Source organism: Schistocerca serialis, chromosome 7 (genome assembly GCF_023864345.2).
Source record: "Schistocerca serialis cubense isolate TAMUIC-IGC-003099 chromosome 7, iqSchSeri2.2, whole genome shotgun sequence".
NCBI classification, from domain to species: Eukaryota; Metazoa; Arthropoda; class Insecta; order Orthoptera; family Acrididae; genus Schistocerca; species Schistocerca serialis.
The window spans coordinates 212,106,697-212,128,832 of NC_064644.1; the positions used below are offsets into that span (position 1 = coordinate 212,106,697).

Sequence of the window (22,136 nt, forward strand, 5' to 3'; positions counted from 1 at the left end):
TTGTGCCACAAACTTTTCTTCTCCCCAATCCTATTCAACACTTCCTCATTAGTTATGTGATCTACCCAACTAATCTTCACCATTCTTCTGTAGCATCACATTTCGAAAGATTTTATTCTCTTCTTGTCCAAAATACCTATTGTCCGTGTTTCACTTCCACACATGGCTACACTCCATACAAATACTTTCAGAAATGACTTCCTGACACTTAAATCTATACCCGATGTTAACAAATTTCTCTTCTTCAGAAATGCTTTCCTTGCCATTGCCAGTCTACATTTTATATCCTCTCTACTTCGACCATCATCAGTTATTTTTCTCCCCAAATAGCAAAACTCATTTACTACTTTACACATCTCATTTCCTAATCTAATACCCTCAGCATCACCTGACTTCATTCGACTACATTCCATTATCCTCCTTTTACTTTTGTTGATGTTCATCTTGTATCCTTCTTTCAAGACACTATCCATTCTGTTCAACTGCTCTTCCAAGTCCTTTGCTGTCTCTGACAGAATTACAATGTCATCGGCGAATCTCAAAGCTTTTATTTCTTCTCCATGGATTTTAACTCCTACTCTGAATTTTTCTTTTGTTTCCTTCACTGCTTGCTCAATATACAGATTGAATAACATCGGAGAGAGGCTACACCCCTGTCTCACTCTCTTCCCAACCACTGCTTCCCTTTCGTACCCCTCGACTCTTATAACTGCCATCTGGTTTCTGTACAAATTGTAAATAGCCTTTCGCTCCCTGTATTTTACCCCTGCCACCTTTAGAATTTGAAAGAGAGTATTCCAGTCAACATTGTCAAAAGCTTTCTCTAAGTCTACAAAAGCTAGAAATGTAGGTTTGCCTTTCCTTAATCTAGCTTCTAAGATAAGTCGTAGGGTCAGTATTGCCTCACGTGTTCCGATATTTCTACGGAATCCAAACTGATCTTCCCCGAGGTCGGCTTCTACTAGTTTTTCCATTTGTCTGTAAAGAATTCGCGTTAGTATTTTGCAGCCGTGACTTATTAAACTGATAGTTCGGTAATTTTCACATCTGTCAAGACCTGCTTTCTTTGGAATTGGAATTATTATATTCTTCTTGAAGTCTGAGGGTATTTCGCCTGTCTCATACATCTTGCTCACCAAGTGGTAGAGTTTTGTCAGGACTGGCTCTCCCAAGGCTGTCAGTAGTTCTAATGGAATGTTGTCTACTCCCGGGGCTTTGTTTCGACTCAGGTCTTTCAGTGCTCTGTCGAACTCTTCATGCAATATCATATCTCCCATTTCATCTTCATCTACATCCTCTTCCATTTCCATAATATTGTCCTCAAGTACATCGCCCTTGTATAGACCGTCTATATACTCCTTCCACCTTTCTGCTTTCCCTTCTTTGCTCTGAACTGGGTTTCCATTGGAACTCTTGATATTAATACAAGTGGCTCTCTTCTCTCCAAAGGTCTCTTTAATTTTCCTGTAGGCAGTATCTGTCTTACTCCTAGTGAGATAAGCCTCTACATCCTTACATTTGTCCTCTAGCCATCCCTGCTTAGCCATTTTGCACTTCCTGTCAATCTCATTTTTGAGACGTTTGTATTCCTTTTTGCCTGCTTCATTTATTGCATTTTTATATTTTCTCCTTTCATCAATTAAATTCAATATTTCTTCTGTTACCCAAGGATTTCTACTAGCCCTCATCTTTTTACCTACTTGATCCTCTGCTGGCTTCACTATTTCATCCCTCAAAGCTACCCATTCTTCTTTTACTGTATTTCTTTCCCCCATTCCTGTCAATTGTTCCCTTATGCTCTCCCTGAAACTCTCTACAAACTCTGGTTCTTTCAGTTTATCCAGATTCCATCTCCGTAAATTCCCACCTTTTTGCAGTTTTTTTCAGTTTTAATCTACAGTTCATAACCAATAGATTGTGGTCAGAGTCCACATCTGCCCCTGGAAATGTCTTACAATTTAAAACCTGGTTCCTGAATCTCTGTCTTACCATTATATAATCTATCTGCGACCTTCCAGCCAGGATTCTTCCATGTATACAACCTTCTTTTCTGATTCTTGAACCAAGTGTTAGCTATGATTAAGTTGTGCTCTGCGCAAAATTCTACCAGGCGGCTTCCTCTTTCGTTTCATACCCTCAATCCATATTCACCTACTACGTTTCCTTCTCTCCCTTTTCCTACTGATGAATTCCAGTCACCCATGACTATTAAATTTTCGTCTCCTTTCACTATCTGAATAATTTCTTTTATTTCATCATACATTTCTTCAATCATACATTTCTTCAATTTCTTCATCTGCAGAGCTAGTTGGCATATAAATTTGTACTACTGTGGTAGGCGTGGGCTTCGCATCAATCTTGGCCACAATAATGTGTTCACTACGCTATTCGTAGTAGCTTACCTGCACTCCTATTTTTTTATTCATTATTAAACCTACTCCTGCATTACCCCTATTTGATTTTGAGTTTATAACCCTGTAGTCACCTGACCAGAAGTCTTGTTCCTCCTGCCACCGAACTTCACTAATTCCCACTATATCTAACTTTAACCTATCCATTTCCCTTTTTAAATTTTCTAACCTACCTGCCCGATTAAGGGATCTGACATTCCACACTCCGATCCGTAGAATGCCAGTTTTCTTTCTCTTGATAACAACATCCTCTTGAATAGTCCCCACCCGGAGATCCGAAAGGGGACTATTTTACCTCCAGAATATTTTACCCAAGAGGACGCAATGATCATTTAACCATACAGTAAAGCTGCATGCCCTCGGGAAAAATTACGGCTGTAGTTTCCCCTTGCTTTCAGCCGTTCACAGTACCAGCACAGCAAGTCCGTTTTGGTTAGTGTTACAAGGCCAGATCAGTCAATCATCCAGACTGTTGCCCCTACAACTACTGAAAAGGCTGCTGCCCCTCTTCAGGAACCACACGTTTGTCTGGCCTCTCAACAGATACCCCTCCGTTGTGGTTGCACCTACATTACGGCTATCTGTATCGCTGAGGCACACAAGCCTCCCCACCAACGGCAAGGTCCATGGTTCATGGGGAAGGGAACAGTCATATGGGTTCAATAATATGTAAAGTAGGGGGCAAAACAGTTCGCTGGGAAATACTATGGAAATGCAAGCAGTCTACAAAGGAGACAGCTTGTAAAATTCTCGTGCAACTCACCATACAATATTGCTCAAGTGTGAGTGACCCATATCAAATAGGACTAACTGTGGATACTGAACCCATGCAAAGAAGGGAAGCACAAATGATCACAGGTTTCTTTGACCCACAGGAAATTGTTACAGATGTGCTGAGAAAACTAACTAGCAATTGCTTGAAGACAGATGCACACTATCTCGTAAAAGGCTGCTTAGAAAATTTAAAGAAGCAACTTTGATGAATCTAGAAATATTTTATAGCACCCAAAATATTGCTTCCACTGAGATCACAAAGACAGGATTACAGTGTGCACCAAGATGTTCAAGCAATGATTCTTCCACACTCCAAAGGTGATTGTAACAGCAAGAGGCCTCAGTAATTGGCTCAATGGACAATGCCATGCTATGCACGTCACTGTGGTTTGCTGAGCACAGATGTAGAAGCATGGAAACTTCCAGAAATGAAAATAATATAAACATGTATCAAACTAAGAGGAAGATTTTAATGATGAGGAGCTATAATTCTTTTATAATTATGGTACGAATATACTGGACTGTGATGAGTTCATTAAATGCAAATGATAAACTGGTTTGATAAAGTCAAACCTCGGGGTCGCCACCTGAATGCCGAGCCCCATGGGGGCAAAGTCAAATGTGTGTGTATAGTGATTTGGAATAAGTTATACCGACACATTTAGTCCCACAGCAAGATCTGAAACATGACTGGGACACGAAACAATTTTATATAAGGACTGAATTTCTAAATGGTATTTTTGAAGAAGGAATTTTAATGCATCAGTGAGAATGCTATGACAGTAATAAGGGACCTGTAAGCAAATTGTTGAAAACTATGGTCTGAAGCAAGCATCAAAATTCTGATATACATGTGCTGTTAAATTTCATAGTGAATGTAATGTCTGGGACATCTGAATTGATCTTTACATGTTCCACAATGAAAATACGACACCATTACTGCTTTTTCCTGTTGACAATGGACTGATTATGGAGCAAAGCCGTAAGTGTGTAGGCAGATGGGCTCAACAACAAAAAGCTGGTCAGTATACAGTGTTCATGCCTTTAGGGGGTACAGCACCACAACAGGTGCACTTTGGCATTTATAAATACTGGCTGTCAGGCCAATCACAGAATTATTCAAATCTGTAAGTCATTGAGTAGTCAATAATCATTGTATCAACCCCAGCGGACGTCCAGACACTGCATGATAAGCTGGGGATCAAATTGAGGCCCTCCCAGCTTCTAGACCTCTGGGATCACATAGCCAGATGTCACTCACCTCAGCTGGACAACTATGTCTGCCTCACTAGCAGCGAAACAAAATAAGTCAGCCACATCAGCACACAACACAATGCTGCTGCAGAATGTCTACTGCGCAAGGCTGCTCTGTGCTTGGGTCATGCCGAGTGCCATCTCTACAACAATGCTTCTCCACTGTGAGATCAAAACCTGACCACATCATGGAATATGGATGCTGTGGATCAATGTCACACTCGCTACATGATGAGAGTGCACAACTGCAGCTGCAATAAAATTGTTGAAATGATAAAGAATTTGTATGCATGCCACCTGTCTTGCTATGGCCACTTTACGCATCTGACAGACTCCTGTAGTGTTCATCTACCCATCATTCCCCCAACTCTCAGGTGGAGGGAGCTGGATGCCATCCTGATAACATGAAGAACACCTTTCCACCCATTGGTAGTGGACATTTGTTGCTAATCTGCTACAACGAGCTCTGCTGATTGAGAGAGCAAATTTATTGAACAGTTGGCTAATTGCTTCCACATCACTGTAGACGATCTGGATTACTACCTAGGTTTATAAATCAAGAACTTAGACAATTGGATTCAAATAAATCAGTCTGCATTTAAGATGAGGATTTTACAGAAATGTGGCATAATGGATCAAAATCATTATTTTTACCAACAGAAACAAGATAGAAAGCAGGTGGGTCACTGGCTTTCAATAATGCTTAACTCTATTTAGGAATACTTGCAAATCTGATGAACTTAATACAGCCCACAACACAAAATTTATTGTACGCAGTTAATCTAGCTTCACAGTTCAAGATGCAGAAACACAGGTGCATCATGCACTGCTGAAAATAATACTTAGGTATCGTAAAATGACAGTATTATGAAAAGGACAGATTGATACTCACCATACAGCAAAGATGTTGGTAGCAGCTACGCAGAACAAAAAGACCATCAAACGAGGCTTTTGGCCAGAAGGTCTTAATCAGCATTAGACAACACAAACATGCAATCACAAATCACACACACATGACAACAGTCTCTGAGTGCTCAGCGCAGTCTGTGAGCAGCAGTGCATGATGGGAGAAGCAGTCTGGGTAGTAGTGGTACGGAGGGGGCTGGAATGAGGAGGGGGAGAGGTAGCGGGGCAGGAGTGGGGGATGGTAAAGTGTTACTTATGGGAGCATACATGGACAAGGTAGAGAGAGGGTAGGGAAGCTAGGTGAAGTCAGGAGCTTAGACAAAAGGTAGAGAAAGGGGAGGCAGGGGGCAGTGGATAACGAGAGAAGTAAAAAGATGGTGAGTGTATTGGTTGTACCACATGGTATCCCACTTGTCACTACTATTGCCACCTCCCTTAACACTAATATTCCTAATGCCCTTGGCCTTGCCACTATTGAACTCTACGCCCAATGGATTTCATGCCTACGACCTACTTCCTAGTTACAATGACCAACTATATCCTCACCCACAATTACCTCTCCTTTGAAGGCATCACCAGCAAACAAATACAGGGTATGGCAATGGGCACCCACATGGCAGCATCCTATGCCAACATACTCACGGGCCATGTGGAGAAATCCCTTCTAACCACCTAGAATACCAAACACCTTACCTGGTTCACATTCACTGATGACATGTTTATGATCCGGATCGAGTTGTGAGGTCCTTGTGCCTTATCCACATTCCTCCTGAATCTCAAGACTGATGTCTGTACAAACTGTAATTACATATCCAACCTCGTGCAAAAACAGATCTCCCATGCCTTACTCTCACCACAGAGGAGCATTCCCCACGTGACTCAGTACCATCCAGGACTGGGGCAACTAAATAACATGCTCTGCCACGGTTTCAACTGAGTCTTGTCATGACCTGCAATGGGGGCTGTCCTAGCCGCAATCCTTCCCACTTCTCCCGCACAGTAGTATCCTGCCGCTTGCCAAAACTACACAATATCCTCATTCATCTATACACAACCCCTGGTCCCAACTTCTTGCCTCAGAACTAATATCACTGTAATAGACCTAGATTCAAGACCTGTCCCATACAGAAGGAATTAATTCTGAGGAAACTGATGACTGTAGTATTGAAGCTTACAGTAATATCAATCATGCTGGGGAAAAGTAGACAAATGATACTCTTCCTGAGTTTCAAGGTGATGCAGTTGTATGAAAAAGTAAACTACGGTAGTATGTCATTCTTTTACCAAGTAGGGTATGTAGATACATGTGATGATTTCCAATTATTTTTGAGGTTACAGTGGCTTCTGAAAGAAGTTAAGAGCTATTGATGGGACTTCTGTTCTTAACTTACAATTAGTTGTACAAAGTACACACTAGAAAGTTTGATTTGTAATGTAATAGTAAGACACAGATTTCAAAATGAAATTTTCAATTGTAAAACATTTCCAGGGGCAAATCTGGTTTTGGAATTGCTGAGACTTTCAAAGCAAGCATTAAGTAGGCCATGGTTGACTAAAACAGGGGAGAGAAATACAAGACAAATGGCTAGCTTTTAAAGACAAAATAGTGAGACTAACATAGAATCAAATAAGCAAAAAGACAAAGTTCAATAGACATCCTTGGATAATGTATTAGTTATTGAAGATATATAACTCAAGGAGCAAATGTAAAAATGCAACAAATGAATCAGATAAAAGGAATTACAGATATCTAAAAAATGAGATTGACAGGAAGTGCAAATTGCCAATGGCTAGAATAGAAATGCAATGTTATAGAAGCATGCATGACTATGCGAAACATATATACTGCATATTGGAAAAGTAAAGAGATTTTCATAGAAAAGGGAATCACTGTTAGTAAATTAAGAGCTCAGGTAGCAAGAACATACTAAACAAAGAATGGAATATCAAAAGTTGAAATGAATATGTACACTAAGGGAAAGAAACTTGAAGGCAGAAGAACTTGTAGAAAGAGAAGCACAAATAGATGAAGTTGAGGTGGGATATGATTCTGTAAGTGAATTTGACACAACACTGAAAACGTTAAGTTGAAAGAGGCCCCTCAGAATTACTGTGGTCCTTGAGGAAACAAGTCATGACAAAACTATTCTACCTGGTATGCCAAGATATATGAGATAGATAAATTACTGCTGGACGTTACGAGGAATGTAATTATGCACATTCCAAAGAAAGCATTTGCTGATACGTGTGAATATTATTGAACTAGTATATTACTGAACTATTATTATTAAGTCATTTCTGCAAAATAAGTACACAAATTATTTACAGAATCATGGAAAACTGGTGGAAATTAATCAGTTTGGTTATAAGGGAAATGCAGGAACATACGGGGTAGTGAAGACCCTATCATTTCTCTTAGGTTAAAACATTTGTATATTTAGAGAAAACGTTTGACAATGTTGACTGGAATACAAATACAGGAAACAGAATGTAGTTACAAGGCCGCAGAGGTAAAATACAAGGAGCAGTTGGTTATCTACAACTCATATTGACATCAGACTGTAGTTATAAAAGTTGAAGTGCATGAAAGGAAAGTAGTAGCTGAGATGGTAGTGAGAAAGTGTTAGCCTCTCCCCAATGTTTTTCAATATGTAAATCAAGCTAGCTGTAGAGGAAACCAAGGAGATATTTACACAAGACATTAAACTTCAAGGAAAAGAAATAAAAACTTTTTGAGGCCTGCTAAGAACATCATAAAGACAGCAAAGGAATCAGAAGAGCAGTTAATGGAATAGACAGTGATTTGGAAAGAGGTTATAACATTAGTATCAACAGAAGTAAAATAAGGGTAATAGCATGCAGTCCAATTAAATCAAGTAATGCTGAAGAAATTAGATTAAGAAATTAGGCATTAAAAGTAGTTGGTGAGTTTTGCTATTTGGCCAGCAAAATAATTCATGATTGCATAAGTATGGAAGATGCAAAATGCAAACTGGCAATAGAGAGAAAAGCATTTCTGAGAAAGAGAAATTTGTTAATATCTCACATAAATTTAAGTTTTATGAAGCATTTTCTGAATATACTTGTCTGGAGTATAGCTTTGTGTGGAAGTGAAATATAGATGATAAACATTTCGGACAAGAAAAGAACTGAAGCATTTGAAATTAGTTGTTACAGATGGATCTGGACACTAGGTGAATAGATCAAGTAACTAATGAGGTACTGAATCAAAATGGAGGAAAAAGAAATTTGTGGCACAATTTGACCAAAAGAAGGGACTGGAGTAGAACACATCTGAACCACCAGCCAATCTCCAACTAATGGTGAAAATGACTGTACAAATTTTAAACAACTGTTCCTTGAATGTGGCATCAAATTGCTGCTTTAAGGCATCTCATGTATCACTAACTGTTTCCTTTTTCATTACCATTGATACACTTCATAATTAATAGCACTTGTTGTCATACACACAGTGTAAACGTTTGCCTTAGGAGACGAATCAAACTGTTTCCAGCCTCACCAGTCAAATTCTTGGAGTAATGATTTATGTACCTTATAAACCAATGTACCCATTTCTGCAGACTTTGATCTAAGTGTAAACTTATATGATCACAATTTACTTTCTGAATGCAGTTCTTTTAACCTAAAACTCAGCTGTTAATGTTTCTAACCTCAAAATTCAACTAGCAGTGCTCTAAACCCATTTGTCGACACTTTAACATCAACTTGCAACGGTATTTTCTAGTATTTTTAAAATTTTTCTTTCTAACACAGTTTAGAAGAAGATTTGCCAAGAACACTTCACTGAAACTGGACCTGTAACCTGTTAAGCTGAATAGTTTCCAGACTAACAGTATTTTGCAGTCTGTAGTTTTACACAGAATATTTCACTCTCAATCATACATTCTACCAGAAAAAACTGAAAATTATACAGAGAGCTGCTTTCCTCATCAGTAACTGCTGTTGACCTTCCTCATTAAACAATCAAATACAAATATATTTAGGACAGTATCATGGTGGAGGACAACAGCCAGATTCCATATTCCTAGCTTTCGAGAAAGTGTCCACTGCACACTGTTGACAAAGGTCAGACTATGTGGATAAGGTTCCTACCTTGCTCGAAGTGCAGAAAAATATAGGTTAATACAGGTGCCTAGGAAAAGCAATACATTAACATTCAAATAAACCATTAGTAGTGTACTGCTTGACACAATCACATCACTAAAATATCTAGGCATAACATTGAAAAGTGATATGAAATGGAATGAGAGTACCAGATTGGCAGTAGGGAAGGCAGATGTTCAACATTGCTCTATTGGAAAAATTTTGGGAAAGTGTAGCTCACCTATAAAGGAGATAGCATATAGAATAGTGTCACCCATTCTTTTGAACTGCTCAACTGTTTGGGATCCCCACCAGGTCAGAATAAAGGAAGGCATTAAAGCAATTCAGAGGCATGCTGCCAGATTAGCTACCGGTAAGTTTGATCACCACACAACTATTACAGAGAAGCTTCTTAAACCCAAATGAGAATCCTTGGAGGGAAGTCAATGCTTTTTTCGTGAAGCAGTGTTGTGGAAATTTAGAGAACCAGCATTTGAGGCTGACTCCAGATCAGTTCTACTGCCATCATGTACATTTTGCATCTGGAAATTGGGGCTTCTACAGAGGCTTATAGACAGCTGTTTTTCTGTCACTCTATTTGGGAATGGAACAGGGAAGGAAATGACATGTAGTAGAACATGGTGCGTTCTGCTGTGCACTGTACATGGACTTGCAGAGTGAGTGAGTAAGTGTGCGTGCAGTTGTAGAATCATCAGTTTCATAATGGAGGGAGGCCTGGTGGGTAATAATTGTAGATGCACAGTAAGGTTGGACTACAGCAAGCCGTTCAAATGCATGTATGTTATAGTCATTAAGTGAAGATCAAGAGGCTTCTGAAGGTTTTGCTAGTGTGGCGAGCTGCATCAAAGCAGTCATCACTGAAGATGGCAACAGACAAACAATTAAAGTGCCATCAGATTTGTAAATGGCTTAGGTATTTATGGGCGAGGTAAAAGCTGACAAGCAGATACTATTCTTACAAAATAGTTACTATATGCTAAGTTACAAGTGATGGATAAAATCATTGACATAATATAAAATATGTGGAGGGAATATGAAAGTATTTGTGAGTTTAATGGTATTATATCTTAACAATATTTCAACATGTAAACTGATTATGTAGAAAGTCTTTGGTGTTATTCTAGTTCTCCTCTTTCTGTTGGAACAAATGGGTGTCTCATCAAAACTCTTGTGTGATTTATTTTCATGTTTTCAATTAATAAAATATCAATTTTACAGGGCTATTCAAAAAGAAGAGATTTCAAACATTTATCACCTCCAAACTACTAAAGATAGAAACATGAATACAACATTTGTGGAAAGATATAATTTCAAATTTTTATGTATTCAATGTGAGCACCATGTGTTACTCAACAAATATCAAAACGGTGGCCCGTTACTTGCCACACACAAAGCAGCTGGTCTCTTGTTATCAAATTCACAGCTTCAACAATGCGATGTCACAGACTTTCAAGTGTCTGACAAAGGGGACATAAAAATGTGTTCTTTTACATAACCTTAGACATATAAGTTACAAGAAGTCAAATCTGGAGACCTGGGAGGTCACTGGTGATGAAGTTCATCTTCTGCTCCTCCTCTTCCAGTCTAATGCCTGGAAAGGTGACCTTCAGGTAACATTGGATGTACTTAGAGAAATGAGCCAGGGCACCATCTTGCATGAAGCTGAAGTTATTTGAATCACCTCCATGTTGAGGAAATAAACAGTTTTGAAGCAAGTCTAGTTCTAGAATTCAAAAACTAAACTGTTGTCTACCCACAAATGTTGGCATTGTGGTGCTACCTTTTGTAATTTGGAAGATATAAATGTCTGAAATCTGTTTCTTTATTCTGAATAGCCCTGTATTTTTATCAGCTGATGATGATTTGACAATCATGGTTGTTCCCACTGCCAATTAGCACTTAGCATAGAAGTTACCTGGCAATACTGATGAAAGTTATTCTTGATCCACTGTCACATGTAGCCGCTAATATGTATGCACATTTTAGGAGCTCTGTTTTATTACTGACTTTACTGCAAAAATGAAATAATGTCTCCACTCTTTGTAAGAGTGGCCATGAAATGTGACTTGAAACAGCATGTATTTTAAGATACATGTGTATTAATGTGATAAAATTATCAACATTCAAAGACTTAATACTGCTATAGCTATTCGGCTTTCACCCCACAGTATGTATACTTAGTACCATACTGTACTTAACACTGTAACCTTGACGTTGCATATGCATTTTGCCTAATGCAAGGGCATTAGAGCAGTGAGATGATTTGTCGCTAGAAACCTGACACAGCTTCTCACCATAATTATTTCCCATGTATCATCTTTAATGCTATACTCTTTTTTTTTTTTTTTGTGCAAAACAATGCCGTAAGATAGGATGGAGAGCCATAAAGAAATAATATTGTCTTGTCCTGAGCGGGAGTAAAGATTTCATGATTGACTGACAAGGGCTTACCTCAATCGATGCAACTAAGGGGCGTATACCATGTATACTATCGATTCTTGTGTAGGGGAACATTATATCAGCTGTCTAACTGAATTAAACTTCATATGATTTTGTATACAATGTGTTAAGTTTCAAACTGAAATGTATAAAAAGAAATTAATTTGTTACTCTCTGTATGTATGGTTTTAAAAATAATCAAAATTACAAAATTTCTGACATACTTAAAATTTATATTATTAACAGCACAAGCTAACACTAATTAATAAATTTATTTCTGGATTCATTTACAAAATAATGATATATATTTTAGCAAAGATTCTTCTTTTTTTAAGAAAGTCTTTAAACTTTTTTGCTTTCTACACCCTTTGGAATATTGTGCTTACCGCAGAATGTAGAGTTGTGACTCGCCGATCGTTCAAAGTGCCGCTGCGCAGTTACGCGCGTCCTCTACATGCGGTGCTGTCTGCCAGCCATGCAGCAGCAGCACCACCTAAGCGGCCAGCCAGCCAGGGGCCACTAGACTCGGACTCAGTTATGATGTGACTGTTAAAGTGTACACACTTCTTACTCAGTTTACTTGATCTGTGACTTTCATGTATTGCGTCTTCCTTGAAATATATTTGTTCAACTTGAAGTTATAACATGTAGTAGTAACAGTGGCATGCCTCTGATGGAATCAGATGTGTTTTTGCACGTGTCACTAATAATGTAATATGTGGTGTGATAGAAGTGAAAATTGTTAAGACAGTGTGATTTAGAAGTATGTAGCAACAGATAATTCTTCGTCATTTATTCCGTCTTCAGAAACCCACAACATTAAATCAATGTTCAGCAGCAAGGCTGTAAACCTAGACACAATAACTTGGAGCCAACAACAAGAAGAGGTAAGGAAGATAATTAAAAAGTTTTTCTTTTGTATGTCTTATGACTCTCGAAGCTTTTGAACATGGTGAGGAGACAAAGAGAATAGGTGTGGCATGAAAGGATTCATCTGCCAGTGGCAGATTGTATGGCAAAATATACACAGCACATTTAATGGCTCCTGTAAACTGCCACTGTCTCACTTGTCAACCAGCCAATGTTTACAGCAAGTTCTCTGGTGTATCTACTGGTGACGAGTCTATGCTACATTGTTTTCTCCTCAGTTGTGATTTGGTACTCCGCTGTTACTTGCTTAATGTGGTATTGTCTTCACTCACGGTTTAACCAACATTTGTGCTTCAGTGAACAAACCAATAGCATAGTAGTGCACCAAGTTGGTTCTGTGTCAGAAAGTACTCTCCCAGTTCACTCCTTGCCAGTTTTCCTCAGGATGGTAGTGACCTACGGTCACTGGTACGCAGTGAAAGAAGATTCAAAGTTATTTATTTATTTCCATAAAAATACAGATAGCATGTTGACTTGTAGTTAGCATCTGATGTCAATGTCCACTGAGGAACGGCGTCATAAGCTCCCTTCTGCCTGATGATAGCAGTTGACACCACAGAGTTTGTTCCAGCCGGATGTTGCGCTGGCAGTTCATCACTTGTGGTGCTCCTACCTTTGGCTGTACCATGACGCCATGGCACTGAGTGATGTCGGCACGTGTATTGAACCTATACAATCTGACCTGGGAGGGAATCCGTCCCCACCAATTCACCATCTTTCTTCAACATCCATCATACTTCAATGATGGTTGCTGTGAAGCAATGATATTCGACAATATTTGTCTGCTGTCCAGGTTGGCCGTATTCAGTCCACTGGAATGTCAGGAATACTGGCGTCCTCATCCTGGTGGGACACAAAGGCCTCCAGGTCCTCCCATCAGTGAGAGAGGCAGACTGTGATATTGAATCCTGTGACTAGTGATTATGGTGAGGTATCTGTCTCTCCTAGTAGCACCTATTGTTGTCCATAGTATGCAAGAAATCTACAACAGACTTGTACCAGAAGTCACTTCACTGCAATCAGGGGACTGAGTGAAAACACCATGTACACCATTGATCTATCCGACCAAGTGCCTTACAAGCTAAACTGCTGGGTATTGATGGAGTAAAGTAGTGGCTAATGTTTACCCAACATAATTCACCATAACTGCATAGGGCTTGCCATTACAAAGGTATTCCATCTGCTGTGCTAGCTTAACGTGTTTGTTATAGCATAGAAATGGTTTGTAAAACTCTTGGTACCATTTGTTGCATTCACCTTAGCATTTCTTTCATCACATACAAAGGTGACGCAACTGTGTTTGGCTGCTCTGACCCACTACATTGTGCTTAACTCTGCTGCCTGGCTTGACAGAAACACTGATGTTGTGTTTTGCTTTCACCCAGTCTCGGTGGTGAAATATTCTCATTGCAATTGGCTTTCTGGGACTTTGAACATTTTAACCGCTTTAGTGCCCCTCCTGGAAGAGCAGTCTGTGATGAGAGGGATCATACATGGTATACAGCCATTGTAATGAAACTTCTAAAAAGAAAAGGGTCACCAGCATAACAGGTGTAAACCAATGTATAGGGATATAAATAGAGAGATGCACTTGACTGTAAAGCCTTCAACAAATACTGCAGCAGAGTATTATTGAAAGATATCTCATAATACCAAAAGAAATTCTGACAATATTATGAAAATGGTAGATTGCTACTATCTGAGTAGCAATCAGTCCTTATCATAATATTGTCATTATTCCATCCTCGATTTTGCGTTGTTCAAAACAAATTCCGGTCACATATACAGGCTTTTGGCACCACAATCGGTGTCCAGACAGTCATGCCAAGAAAATAAACAAAATTGAGATTAGAAAAACAAAAATCGAAATTTACAGAGTTCTCCATCAGTGGTTGGCACAGCATAATAACAATATTAAGAAGGAAAAAAATATCAGTGGCACTGAAAAATCAACTGAAGTCTCCAAGTTCCAGGGCCCAATGGAATCTGTGAGATTCTTTACAACTTTTGTCACTGATTTAGCCCTACTTTTAATTTTAAGGTACTGTAGAGTCCTCAAACAAAAAAACTATCCTCAGTGGTTGGAAGAATGAACAGGTCACACCCTCTGTTAGAAGGGTAGCGGACCTGATCACAAAAGTACTACCCAATATCCTTAACATCCACTTGTGATAGAATCTTAGAACACTTCCTAAGCTCAAATGTAACAAGGTATCTCAAACAGAATAACCTCTTCCATGCCGACCAGCAGTGATTTCAAAAACATTAATCTAGTGAAACCCAACTCTCACTTTTCGCAAATGAAATCTGAAGACCAAGGATCAAGGCAACAATATAGATACAGTATTTCTTGACTTCTGAAATGAATCCAACTCATTACCACTCATACACTTATTATCAAAAGTACACCTGCATGTGCTAATATGCAGAATTTGTGACTGGGTTGAGGATTTAAGGGTAGAGAGGACATAGCTTGTTATCCTTACAACAGGTTTTCATGCTGTATTAATATATATATATATATTGTTTTGTGTATTTTCAGGGAATTAGCAACTTTTTCGCTAAATCAGATTAAAAGATAATCATCAGATTTAATTTAAAGTCGTTTGTTCACTGTGTTATAACATGCTGCACCAGCTAATATGCAGTCCCACTGTGAATGCTGTTCTCGAAAGCTGGGATGAGTTGGTTGATGTTCATGAGCAGCTGGAAATAGCCTTGACTACTGTCAAATGATTGGCAGTTGCTGCGAACTGGTGTATTGGAAGAGCTCCTGAGAGTTGTGTACCTGTGATAACAGTACCAGAGGTACCTCAAGTACTATCCTCTCCCGTGGATCCTGTCTCCTCTGCAGGTAGTACAGGATCTGTCATTGCTCAACTACTTGACTGTAAGTGGTGCAGCAATGGTAGATCTAGATGTCCTGTATGGACATATGGTGAATGATAGTGCCCCTTAGGGAAATGGAAGCAAGGGGCGTCGGGTGCCCTACCTATGCCTGGGTGCCTCATTCAACATGTTGAGAGGCTATTCCAGTAGCCACTGAGGGAACAGGTTGCAACCAACTGCAGATTGTGGCACATGTTGGAACACATGATGCCTGTCATCTGGGCTCCTAGGTCATTCTTTTGTCATTCCAGAGACTGAAAGAGAATGTCCGGAAGACTAGCCTTGTGCTTGGAGTTTCAACTAAGCTCACAATCTGCAGCATTGTCTCCAGAACTGATTGTGGCCCTTTGTTTCTGAGTCAAGTGGAAGGAGTGAACCAGAGACTTCAAAAGTTCTGTGACAAGCCGGGGTGCAACTTCCTGGACTTGCACCATAGGGCTGAGAACTGTAGGGTCCCCCCTGAATGGGTCAGGTGTGCTCTACACATCAGAGGCTGCTATTCAGGCAGCTGAACATATGTGGGGTACACATATGGGTTTTTTAGATTAGGTAACTCTCCATCCAATCCAGATTATGATAGCTGTAGGAAACCCAGAAGTATCAGTGTAAGATCGTAAAATCTGCTTCACACAGGTGAGAGTATTAAAATCTTAATGGTAAACCGCTGATGCATTCACAGCAAAGAGCCAGAGTTTGAAGCGCTCATGAAAAGCAGTGAAGCTCAACTGATACAGGGTACAGAACGTGGTTGAAATGTGGAATTGATAGCAGTGAGAATTTTGGGGAATCTTGAAGTGTATATCAAAAGGATGGACAAGTGGGAAATTGAGGTAGTGTATTTGTCACAGTAGCCAAGAAACTCAAATCCACTGAGGTAAAATTGAAGCTGCATGTGAGATCGTTTGGGCAAGACTCATTATCAGGGGTGGGCATAAAACGAAAATTGGATCCTTGTAATGCTCACCAGACTCATCTCCGGATGTAATCAAAAATCATATAATTTTCCCAGTTGATTGTTGGATGTGTAAAGTCTCCACCGATGATTACAGTTTTGTTAGTGGTGGTCATAAGACATCCTGTGAAACTTTACTAAATGCCTTCTTTAACAACTATCTAGAACAGGTATCTAGGAACCACACTCATGGTGGAAATACATTTGATGTAATGGCAACAAACAGATCAGACATCATTGAGGATGTCCACATTCAAACTGGTATATGTGACCATGACATGATTGTGGCAGCAATGATTACCAAAGTACAAAGGACACCTAAGACAAGCAGGATGATATACATCTTCAGTGCACTAGATAAAAAAATCAGTAGTGCCATATCTCAGTTAGAAACTTGAAACTTTCAGCACGGGGCAAGAACATGTGGATGAACTCTGGCTCAAGTTTAAAAGAATAGTTGACCATGCACTGTATAGATAAGTACCTAGTAGGACAGTTCATAATGGGAAGGAACCTCCATAATACACAGTCACTGTAAAGAATCTTCTACATAGAGTTTACTGCATAATGGATGTTAAACAAAGGGTAGGGCTATATATAGGGAGATGTTAAATGAAACTTGTTCGGCTGTCAAGAGGGCAATGTGTGATGCCTTCAATGGCTACTGTAGCAGAATATTGTCAAGTGATCTCTTACAGAACCCAAAGAAATTCTGGGCTTTTGTTAAGGCTGTTAGTGGCACCGTAGTTAATGTCCAGCCCCTAGTGAATGAGACAGGAACGGAAACTGAGAGTAGCAAAGCAAAAGCTGAATCACTTAACTTCATTTTCAAATGTTCCTACACAGGAGAATTGCCCCAATTTAATCCTTATACCATGAAAAAGATGATAGAAATAATTATTAGTGTCAGTGTTGTTGAGAAACAGCTGAAATCATTAAAACTGAATTAAGCTCCCGGGCCCAATGGAATTCCGGTAGACTCTATACTGAATTTGCTGCTCAATTGGAACCTCTTCTAACTACAATCTATCACAGACCCCTCAAACAAAAAAACCTGTGCCCAGTTCTTGGAAAAAGCACAGGAGTGTAATAGAAGTGATCCACAAAACTACCGTTCAGTATCCTTGACATTGATTTGTTGTAGAATCTTAGTAGATATTCTGTGATCAAACATAATAAGGTACCTCGAACAAAATGACCTCCTCAATGCCAACTGGCATGTATCTCGAAAACATTGATTATGTGAAACCCAACTCACACTTTCCTCCTATAATATAGTGAAAGCATTGGATCAAGGAAATCAGATAGGTACTGTGTATCTTGATTTCAGAAAACCCAAGACGCAGTACAATGTCAACACTTATTGTGAAAAGTACAATCATATGGGATACCAAGTGAAATTTGTGACTAGATTGAGGACATTTTGGCAGGGAGGAAGCAGCGCATCATCTAGGATGGAGATTCATCATCAGATGTAGAAGTAACTTCAGGTGTGCCTCAGCAAAGTGTGTTGGGACCCTTGCTGTTCGTGTTGTACATTAATGATGTTGCAGACAATACTAATAGTAAATTCAGGATTTTAGAAGATGATGCAGTTACCTGTAATGAAGTACTTATCTGAAACAAACTGCGGAAATAGTCTGTCAGACTTTGATAAGATTTCAAAGTGGTGAAAAGACTGGAACTTGCTTCACATCTTCTGAAAAATGAAATTCTTCACTTCACAAAATGAAAAAACCATAGTATCCTGTGACTATAATAGAAATAAGTCACTGTTGGAATTGGCTAACTCATACAAAAGACTGGGTGTAACACTTCGCAGGGGTATGAAACAGAATGATCACATTGGCTGAGTCAGGGGTAAAGCAGGTGGTTGGTTTGTGGGCAGAATACTGGCGAAGGGGAAGCCATCTACAAAGGAGATTACTTCCGAATCAGTCATGCTACCGGTTCTAGAATAATGCTCAAGTATGTGGGGCCCATACCAGATAGGTCCAATGGGATATTGAACGTATACAGATCAGGGCAGCAGAAATGGTAACAAGTTTGATTAATCCATGGGAGAGAGTCACAGAGATACTGATGGAACTGAACTGAAAGACTCTTCAAGACAGACATGAACTACCCTGAAAATGCCTGTTAATGAAGCGCTTTAAATTATTACTGTAGGAATATACAACAAAACCCCTATATATTGTTCACACTGGGACCATGAATATAACGAGTAGAATAATTACTGTACACACAGAGGCATTCAAACAACCATTCTTCCTGCATCCGTATATCATTGGAATAATTGGTAAAATGGGATGTACTCTCTGCCATGCAACACCTCACGTTGGTTTGGAGAGTATAGACGTAGACGTAGATATAGAGTGTAACCTACAGATGCAGAAGTAACTTCAGCTATGCTGCCGAGAAGTGTGTAAGGATTCTTGCTGTTCATATTATATATTTATGACTTTGCAGAAAATACTAACAGTAACCTCAGAATTTTTTTGCTGCTGTAGTTCACAATAAATTATTGTCTGAAAAAAGTTGCACAAATATTTTGTCACATTACTGATAACATTCCAAAGTGGTACAAAAATTGGAAACTTGCTTTATGTGTTGATATATGTGAAATTCTACAGCTAAAAAAATGAAAATAAAAAAAAAAAAAGATACTATGACTACAATATACTAAGTCACAGTTGGAATCAGTGAATGCATACAATCATTTGGGTGTAACAGACTGTATGTATATGAACTGAAATGGTCATACGGGTTCAGTAATATGTAAAGTAGGGGGCAAAACAGTTCATTGGGGAATACTATGGCAATACAATCAGTCTACAAAGGAGTTGGCTTCTTAAATTATCATGCAACTCACTGTACAATATTGCTCAAGTGTGAGTGACCCGTATCAAATAGGACTAACTGTGGATACTGAACCCATGCAAAGAAGGGAAGCACAAATGGTCACAGGTTTCTTTGACCCACAGGAGAGTGTTACAGATGTGCTGAGAAAACAAACTAACATTTGCTTGAAGACAGATGCATACTATCCCGTAGAAGGCTGCTTAGAAAATTGCAAGAAGCAAGTTTGATAAATCTAGAAATATATTATAAGCCCCAAAATATTGCTTCCACTGAGATCACAAAGACAGGATTACAGTGTGCACCAAGATGTTCAAGCAATGATTCTTCCACACTCCAAATGTGAATGTAACAGCAAGAAGCCTTAATAACTGGTGCAATGCACAATACCATCCACTATGCACTTCACTGTGGTTTCTGAGCACAGATGTAGAAGCACGGAAACTTCAAGAAGTGAAAATAATATAAATATGTATAAAACTAAGAGGAAGATTTTAATGGTGAGGAACTGTAATCTTTTATAAATGTGGTACAAATATACTGTACTGTGATGAGTGCATTAAATGCAAATGAAAAGTGGTTTGATAAAGTCAAATGATGATGATGATGGATGGAGAGGATTTTAAGGGCGCACGACGGCAAGGTCTTCAGTGCCCACTCAGTAACAGATTGCGATGGGTGTCAAGAAAAGACTCAGAACAGTGAGATAAAACAGAACGTAAGACACAAGAAACTAGCTGGGAAAAATATGTGCCTACCCACACTGAAGCGTGGGACGTAGCTTGCCGCCAGCAGTAAAACATGGACAACCCCGGAAGAAAGTGGTAGAGGGAGGTAAAACAATATAGGAGATGGTAGTGGGTGGCTGACCGCAAGGAAAAAGGGAGGAGCCAGTCACTTTGCAATACACTAAAACCTCCAGCCTAAAAGTTTAGGCCAGAGTCCAGACACACCACAAAACTTTAAAACCCTAGACACACACATCTCATCATTAGCTACAACACAGGGCAGATCCCCATCAACTTGTGCTTTTGCCCTTGCATCACAGTATGAAATGCAGTCTGTTAAAATGTGCCGGACAGAGATGTGCACACCACAAGCATCACAAATCGGGGGCTCCTCCCCCCATAATAGAAAACTATGTGTGAGAGGACAGTGCCCAATCTGAAGACGCGTGAGGGTCACTTCTTCCCGCCTTAGCACCCAGCAGGAGGTACGCCACGCCCGAGTTGTTGACTTCACCGACCGCAATTTATTGGCCGTCTCTGCCAGCCATTCTTCCTCCCACAACTCCATGCACTTCTTGTGGAGTGCAGAAATGACAGACTGTATGGGAAGAGGACACTGAACCACATCCTGCTCTCTGCAGGCCCGATCGGCCTGTTCATTGCCCCATATTCCTACATGACCAGGCACCCAGCAGAAGGACATATCCTTACCCCATCGTTGGAGCAAGTACAGTTGGTCATATATCAGCTGGACCATCTCCTCAGTTGGGTACAGATTCTCCAATGATTGTAAGGCACTAAGAGAATCAGAGCAGAGGAGAAATCGATTGCCCCAAACACGATTCATCTGCTCCAGTGCCTTCAGGAACGCTTGGAGCTCCGCTGCGAAAATGGTAGATTCATCAGGGAGGCAAATCTGGGTAACATGATCAGGGAGCACTACAGAACAGCCAATGAAATTCTCCTGTTTGGACCCATCAGTGTAAACGACGGTAAAACCGTGATGCGCATCTAAAATGTTAAAAAACTGAGATTGGAATGTAAAATCTGGTGTACTATCTTTCTTAAAATTAGTCTAATCTAAAATAAGTCTGGGTCTCCAGAGGAGCCAAGGAGGAAATCTGCTCCAACCGCGACGGAAAACATGAAGACCAGCCATATCCATCGATGAGAGGCAATCCTGTGCGTGAATCCCATACGGCCACGTTGCTCGTTGCCGGTTATGAAATAGCCATGCCAGAGGAAGCTGAGCAACGGTATGATATGCAGGTGTGTATGGTGTGGACAAAGTTTTATACGCCTGGCACACTGTAAGAAGCCGCCGCCGCCGCATATGAAGTGGCGGTTCACCAGCCTCTGCACAGAGGCTTGGTATGGGGCTAGTTCTGAATGCTCCAGTGGCCAACCGAAGCCCTTCATGGTGCACAATGTCCAACATCTTTAAGTAAGAAGGCCTCATAGACCCATACACCGTGCACCCATAATTGAGCCGAGATCGCACAAATGCCCTGTAAAACTGGAGCAGACAAGACCTGTCAGCTCCCCATGTACTGTGGCTAAGGCACTTTAAAATACTTAATGCCTTAAGTGACCGTCATTTCAGGTCTTTAAGATGAGGTAACCACATAAGCTTTGAATCAAAAATGAGCCCCAGAAATCTCACTGTGTCATTAAAAAAGAGGACAGTGTCCCTTATCCTCAACTCAGGACAGGTTAAAATTGAACGAGAACGGTGAAAAAGAACAGTCATCCAAACATTTAAGAGTAAGTTGCAACTGATGTGTTGTCGTTGCAAGGCTTGAAGAAGAGCAAAACAAAGAGAAATCATCCACAAACAAGGACCATTGGACAGGACTTTTCACTATGGAC

At 39.9% G+C, this 22,136-nt stretch overlaps 3 long non-coding RNA genes across 5 annotated transcripts in view; 1 reads left to right on the forward strand and 2 right to left on the reverse strand.

Moving 5' to 3' along the window:
• LOC126412561 (uncharacterized) overlaps positions 1–22,136 on the reverse strand; it is a 570,924-nt gene that overhangs the window by 331,670 nt on the left and 217,118 nt on the right. The window lies entirely within an intron of this gene.
• Positions 1–22,136, reverse strand: part of LOC126412558 (uncharacterized) — a 51,873-nt gene that overhangs the window by 17,322 nt on the left and 12,415 nt on the right. The gene's annotated exons all lie outside the window — the stretch shown is intronic.
• Positions 1–22,136, forward strand: part of LOC126412563 (uncharacterized) — a 52,296-nt gene that overhangs the window by 13,803 nt on the left and 16,357 nt on the right. The window lies entirely within an intron of this gene.